Below are 7,696 nucleotides of genomic sequence, written 5' to 3' on the forward strand. Positions count from 1 at the left end.
GCGCCCAAACCCCCTGATCGCCCTGCGGCTCTGTGTGTGACAGGGGGCGGGGCCACAATCTCCCTATCCACCCTGCTCTGTTTGTGACAGGGGAAGGCGCCCCAACCCTCTGATCGGCCCTGCTCTGTGTATGACAGGGTGTGACGGCCCAACACCCTCTCACCCCCACGGGCCCTGCTCTGTGTGTGACTGGGTAGAGCCATAACCTCCCCATCGGCCTTGCCCTGAGTGTGACAGTGGCGGCGCCCCAACCCCCTGATGGGCCTTGCTCTGTGTGTGACAGGGGGCAGCGCCCCAACCCCCTGATTGGCCCTGCTCTGTGCATGACAGGGTACAGAGCCCCAACCCCCTGATTGGCCCTGCTCTGTGCGTGACAGGGGATGGCGCCGCAACCTCCCCATCGACCCTGCCTTGAGTGTGACAGGGGACGGTGCCCCAACCCCCCAATCGGCCCTACCCTGAGCGTGACTGAGGGTGGCATCACAACCTCCCAATCGCCCTGCTCTGTGCATGACAGGGGGCGATACCCCAACTCCCCAATCGGCCCTGCTCTGAAGCAGGGGCTCACCAGGGGCTGCACCTAGGGATTTGGGCCTGCCCTCTGCCACCTGGGAGTAGGCCTAAGCCAGCAGGTCATTATCTTCCGAGGGGTCCCAGACTGCGAGAGGGCACAGGCCAGGCTGAGGGACCCCCCTCCCCCTCCCGAGTGCACAAATTTTTGTGCACCGGGCCTCTAGTAGCTATATAAAGTGCTAAATAGTTCTAAAATACAAAATTGTAGATCATACACAACTTTCTCAATCATTCTTAAATGTCTGTGCAACTTCCTCTATTAGGTCAATCAGTAAACCAGTTAAAAGAGAAGAATAAGTGAGTTAATATGGAAACTTGTACCATCTGGATCTTCCTTCCCCAATAATTTTTCTGATATTAACACAAATAGGAAGAGGTTGGTGGCCTTAAAAATAACATGCATCAAAATTGAAAATACAAACCAATTAATCAGTTAATTAACTGAAGCATACACAATGCATCAAAATGGAAATCATGATTAGACATTAAGTAAGCCAATTGATGTTTCCATATTTCTCTTTTCAGATCTGTAAAATGTGACTACCTGCCCTACTAACTTACTGAGTTATTTTGGGAATGAAGTTCTCAAGCAATCTCTTCATAAGCCATACATGCTGTGCAAATGAAAAATATTGGCCCTGTGATATTTTTTTTTCAAACTACATAATCAGAGAACATATTGTAAATTAGGTAATAACAAAATGAAAAACTAAGCATGTATAAGCTGAGTATTATCAATATACGAGTTTTCTATACTACTGACTACTGAAATTACAGATATTACAAACAAATTACATATTTGTATCCTAATTCAAAACATGCTGTTACCTAAAATACCCAAATTTCCCTGCAGACTCCAAAATAATCAAATGAGGAGAAAGTTTAAGGAAAGGGGATAAGCTGATTTATTTATAACTGCTTGTGCTAAGAACCTATCAGCCCATCATCTTTAACCCAGAGGTTGTTAAACTCTGATAAGGATCACTTACAGGTATTTGTTGAGTTTCTCTAGTCATTTGAATTCATTAAATAAACGATTGGACTAGTAGTATGGCCTACAAATCTACTTCTGGTGTACAGTCAATTATTTAAGTTTATTTCATATGTGTATAAAGGAGAGATAAACTGTATTTTCAAAGAATGTTGTAAGGGTGGACTAAGAATCAGAGAGAATCAAAAACCAGAATCACATAGCAAGAGCAGCAAATATTTGGTACATCTCTTTTTCTCAGGCAGGTGATGGTACCAAAATACCAGAACTACTTACTACCCACTACTTACAAAATATCTGCTCTACTTACTATCTCCTTTGAAAAAAACACAAGAACCAACTTTTTGGTTCGCCCAACTGTCAGAGTAGAATTATCAGAGTAGAAGAGGAAGAGTTGACTAAAATTAAATTCATTTTAAGTTGGTTCGTGACAAACATGGATACATTTTCTTAATGAAAACTTTACAAGGAATCATCATGTAACCCTTAGTCCTTATCTGCATTAAGCAAGTCTGGATGTTCCCAGAGGTGGTGGACATTCTACAAGTATTTTCGAAACCCTCTTCAATTTCCCTAATTTTGTAGAATATGACAGTCTATGAGAATACATATGACTTGCTTTCATTTTTCAATGCATCTCACTCATTTTTAAAGAAAGGGCTTTAGGAAACGATAAGGTCAATCCTCTAAAACTGAGAAAAGCAATGTTTCCAGAATTTCTATTTCTAGTTCAAAATTTAGCTTTAATTTTGGCCTCTAACACTCTTCAAAATGGAGGACTCCAAAGGGCCTTTGATTATGTGAGCTATGTCTATTGATATTTATGGAGTTAGAAATTAAGACTGAAGAAAATATTTAAAACTCACATTGAAAGAGGCAATTCATAAACATGGACATCTAAGTGGCTCTGATATCAATGTAATTAGCTAATTATTAATAATAGGAAAGGAACAAAGAGAAGGCCAGGCATTATAGGCATATTCCCTGCAAAACATTGGGGGAAAGGGGCTGGACAAAGGGAAGATAGACATGTGCCCAGTAAAGTTGGGATGACTAGGGAAGGTGTGTACTGTCAGTCACCCTTGGGAACAGAGGACATTGGCCAGAATGGGCGTGTCCACTGTAAGTTCGAGGAAATTTGGGAAATATAATCCCCTGAACAAAGAAGTTCACTGTCTTGGTTCCTCTTGGCGCACTTGGCTCATGGCTCATTCTTGGCTTCCTCGAAATCTACCATGTGGCCCACAGCTATGAGGACCCCCACACCCAATGGACGAATGGACTGCAACTAGCCTGATGATATACTGGACCTGGCTCCAACATGGAGAACTCGTGATCCTGGCTTTGATTTTAGCTTTACTGAAAGCCAGCTACACTTCTTCTACTGGACTAAGGGAAATGGGACTTTGGAAATGCAAAGGGACTTAACTCCATGTGAATAAAAGTTACTGATTCTCCTGTGTAAGTCTCAGAAAATTATTTTTCTTGGGATATCATAAGAAGTCCACCCCCAGCAGCACCCGGTGGGGAAGAAGACCCCCCACTTTATCAGATATCAGCTACTTTGAAAACTGTTCAACCTTATTTCTGGAAGAAATACAAATTGAAACAAAATACCATTTTAGTATAATAATTATCTAACATTTTAATTTGCTGTTTGTTGTGTTTGAGTGATAACACAATCTTGGTTTGGGGAAATTCTACCCTCTAATACTACTTATAAATGGATACAATCTGTCTTACGAACAAAATGCCAAAAATAATAACTAGCATTCCATAACATATTGCTAAATATTTTTAGGAATCCTCCAAATAACCAAGTATTATTATTTCTATTCTACAGTTGAGAAAAGAACGTTTTGCTAAAACAATTATTGGCTTATCTCACAACCTGTAATATAGCAGAACTTTTGTTAAAACCTGGAACATACATACGCTTGTAAGAATCTATACAAAGGAAATAAGCAAAGAGGTATACAAATATTTATATAAGAGGTCCCAGCTGAAACATTATTTATAATAGTAGAAATCTGTAACCTACCTAAATATCTAACAACTTATAATTGGCCAGTACATTTCCACAGACTAAAATAGTGAGACCCATACTCTTGCTCATGTGTATAGCCTGGCATCACTCACACAGTGTATAACATATAGTAGGAACTCAATGATATTTGTTTAATATATAAATAAATACAAAATAATGCATGAATACAAAAAAACTCATGTTTTAAGAGAAAATTCCATGATTGAAGAGGAAGTATGTTATAAAACAGTATGAATGGTGTGTTAAATTAATTATATGAGGAGGCAATTAGTCTGAGGCAGCTTCATTGTCATGGCGGCCTACATAAGCAAATCAAAATCTTAAACCTGTAAATGCCTCAAAGTTACAAATTTGAAACCTAAGGACATCCAATCACAAACAGCCAACTAAGCTTTAAGCATTTCCTTACTTTGCTTCTACTTTTTCTATAAAAGTCTCTGCCCCTAGATCCTGCAGGTGACCCTTTCCGAACTACTTTCCATTCTTCACTGCCTCATTTCAACTGGTTTTTGCTCCAAAAACTCTTAAAATGTTTAATATGACTCAGTTTACCTTTTAGCAAGTATGATCACAATTTTATAATATCTACATGTGCGTGCATGTATAGGAAAATGCCTAGAAGTATAAGCGGATGTGCATACAGGAATTCCTGTCTCTCTGCTGATGCATGCTAGTTACTCAATAAATATTTGTTGATCGAATACATGAAAGAATGACATTTTGAAAATGGTTATCCCTTTAGGGGGTAATGGGTAATTTTTCACTGTACTTCTTTGCAATTTACTATACTGAATGAAATTTAAGCAATGAACATGAATTATCTTTGGAATAAATGAAAATATTATAAAACATTAATATGCTGGGAAATATGGTTAGGAATTTTAGAATAAAAGGGCAAACCTAGACAACCCACAATCCAATGAAAAATGACTTGCGTCTTGTTTTCCTACTATGTTTTACTTACTGCATTCAGCAACAAAAGGTATTAGATGTTACAGAAAAATAACAATATTTTTCTAATATTGCCCAACTAGTCATTAGTGGGGCTAAGTCTAGAATCTAGGTCACTTGGTTTCCAGGCAAGTCGTTTTTCCATTACACCCAACTGCTTAGAGTTCCAGCACCCTGACGAATAAGTGAACAATGTGAGCACTGCAATCAATAGTCATTATTAGGCAGTTCTTTTCTTATAAATAAAATGATTTGGTAATTATTTGATATTATCAGAAAATTCCAAAGTCCTAAGAAGTACAACACTTTCACATGACATTAATTGCTTGGGGGGGGGGGGGGGGGGGAGGAGTATGAACATCCTAAAGCTGTTTCCAAATTGGTGCATGTTGGAGGACAGTATGCGAGCTTTATTCTGGGGAAGGGTCTACAGCTTTCATAATACTTGTAAAAGGGTCTGTGACTTAAAAAAAGAAGTTGAGAATAACTAAAGCTATAAACTCTGCAAGCCAGAGGAGGAAGAAAAATTGATGGTCAATGAAAGGCCTATGAGAGGAAAAGGAACCACAGCTAATTCTGTCTTCCTCTTTTTTATTCTTGGAACTTATTTTTAATATGCAAATAATTTGGTTTCATGACTCTGCTTTCTAAGCAGTGACAACCAAGAATGATACCGATGGGTTAAAATAGGCCAAATTATCTCTACGTTGTGAACTTCTTCAGGTACTAAGAAATCTAGTCAATCGTTTTCCTTTTCCTAATTAAACATACATGCAAAATACTTCAGAAGTGATCACTTGTGTTTACCTAAGAAAAGGAAGATGACTGAATATATCTCTTAGTCCCATAAAATGTGCTTCCCCTACGGGAAGTCTGAAAAGCTGCTGTGAACAAACGCAGATAAAACACTTCTCTAGGCATTTCACAATTATTGCTTAATTTAAAATGTAACTCCTTCTCTGCTCAATGAAAGAAGCAAATAACTGTGGTTGTCTTTTTTTAAATTTTTATCCCAGCATCAAACTTGATTGGCAAGGTGTAGGGACCTTGGAATATAATTTTAAAACTCTTAACAGGGTTAGTTTCACCACTACCCATGCAAATACCTTGAGCTACATGTTCACATTTATGCAATAAACAGAAACAAACCCAAACACGAATCGTCCTTGAAAGGGTTAAACACGCAAACCTCGTAACTCAGACACCCATCCGAATGGTATTCCCTCTCTATCTGCCTCAGTTGAATAAATGCTTACATCATCAACCAATAGGAAGAGCATTTCTTGTTCTAGTTTTTGAAGTGAAAAATCATTATTTTTAAGACTGAAATTATGATAAGCTGAAGGAGACCTAGCTATGTTAAGCCACTATTATTTCAAATTCAATGCCATTTTTACTGCTTCGAAAACGAAATTACTAAAATAATATTCACACTTGAAACTTAACGTTATCGTTATTCGGTCAAATCTTTTCCAGTGTCTGGCCTGGAGTTCTGTTCTCCTGGCATGTCCACCGCGTTAGAGAAAGTGCGAATCGAATCAGAATACCAGCTGTTTTACAATTAATTCTTCAGTATTGTCTTTTTTTCTGCACAACACTGCAACACATTGAATACCCAGGAATGCATAAGTAACCAAAATGACTACTTCTTCATCAAAACATAAATGAGTCCCCAAATTCTGTAACTAAAGAGCATCAGGGCTGTCAAAACGCACGCTGCTCAAGTTATTGGGGATCTGTGACCATGGGGTGGCATCACGTGGAGCCCTAATAAGCGCCACCTCGCTGCCTTTGGAATGTTGGGTTGGCTCTTTCGCTGCTGTAAGTGAAGGAACACTTTTGACTCCACGGGGCATTTAGAGCCCGGAAATCAAACTGGCATTTGTCAGAAGATAACTAAGATTTCCTGATCTGTCTCATTTCAAAAGGCAGAGGAGGGGCGGACTTTTTAAAACGCAGTGAAGACTAGATTTCCCCGTGTCCTTTCCTCCTTCCAAGTTAAGATACAAACTAGAAAAGCTAAGGAGGGTGGGAGAGGGGAGCGGAGCGGGGTGGAGGTAGAGTAAATATATTGCTTACAGTTCCCAGAGTTACAAGAGCTTCTTCGGGATCCTTTATGCCTCTAGCTTTCTGTCAGGATCCTTTTTCAGCCGGGGCCACAGTGAAGTTTAAGTCGAATCCTTGGTGGGAGGGGCTAAGACGTGGGCTGGTTTCCTTTAGTCTTCGCAGATGTTTTAAGGTGGAATGAAAGAGGAAGCGAGGGAAAGCACTGTTTCTGCAGATGCTGGCATCCTACTGCAAATGATGACTTACCAGAACAAGGGGTTTGAAGTCAGAACACATACCTAAACAATGTGTGCGTTAACCGGTCCTAAATTACAGGGATGCTGGCTGGCTGGCCTGTGTGTGTGTGTGTGTGTGTGTGTGTGTGTGTGTGTGTGAGTACTCCTTGTCCTTAAGTAGTTACTGCTTCCTCTTTTTTCCCAAACAAGCAAGAACTAGATTGAAAAGATGAATAACCTAGAGCATTTTCGAATTCTTAAAAAGGCAAAGTTGAACACCCAGAATAGAAAATGAGTTCATTATAAGAACACGTTAAAAATCAAATTTGTTCAAATATTTCCTCCCCAAACTTAAAACACCTGAACTGATAACTGTTTGTAACTGTAAGAGTAAAGGCATACCAGCGACCATCATGCATATATGTTAAGAGTTAGGGGAGAACCAAATCTGATTGAACTACCGTTTTTGCAATGTAACTTCAAATGTTATGACTGAACTAAGAAGGTGTACCGTTTAAATTTATCCAAATCTCACAAGAATGGTTTAGTGTCTTTAAAGATTAATTTAGTATATCTTGTTTTCAAACCCAGTATCTTCTATTTTTGCCTTTAATACTGAGCGCATTCTTTTAGCTTTCTTATAACATTTTCAAATAATATAATTTCTGCAGATCCCATTATTAAATTTTCTGGATTTTCCGTCTTCTAGAGCCCAAGATTCAACTCCTTTTTGTTTTTTGATTTCTACCATAAATTCAACCTGAGATGTTATCCATCTCTCGGTCCTGCAAAAAAAAGGCCAGAAGTGTCTAATGGGAATGAAACTCTTTCTCTTTCCAAAGAAGACCCTGA

General features: G+C 39.0%; 1 protein-coding gene across 1 annotated transcript in view; it reads right to left on the reverse strand.

Moving 5' to 3' along the window:
* Nucleotides 1–6,779, reverse strand: part of PLA2G4A (phospholipase A2 group IVA) — a 127,397-nt gene extending 120,618 nt beyond the window's left edge. The window contains exon 1 of the mRNA XM_006772938.2: nucleotides 6,642–6,779. The gene's annotated coding sequence lies outside the window, so the exon portion shown is untranslated. The remainder of the gene's footprint in view (nucleotides 1–6,641) is intronic.
* Nucleotides 6,780–7,696: the final 917 nt, after the last annotated feature.

Source organism: Myotis davidii, unplaced genomic scaffold (genome assembly GCF_000327345.1).
Source record: "Myotis davidii unplaced genomic scaffold, ASM32734v1 scaffold362, whole genome shotgun sequence".
Lineage (NCBI taxonomy): Eukaryota > Metazoa > Chordata > Mammalia > Chiroptera > Vespertilionidae > Myotis > Myotis davidii.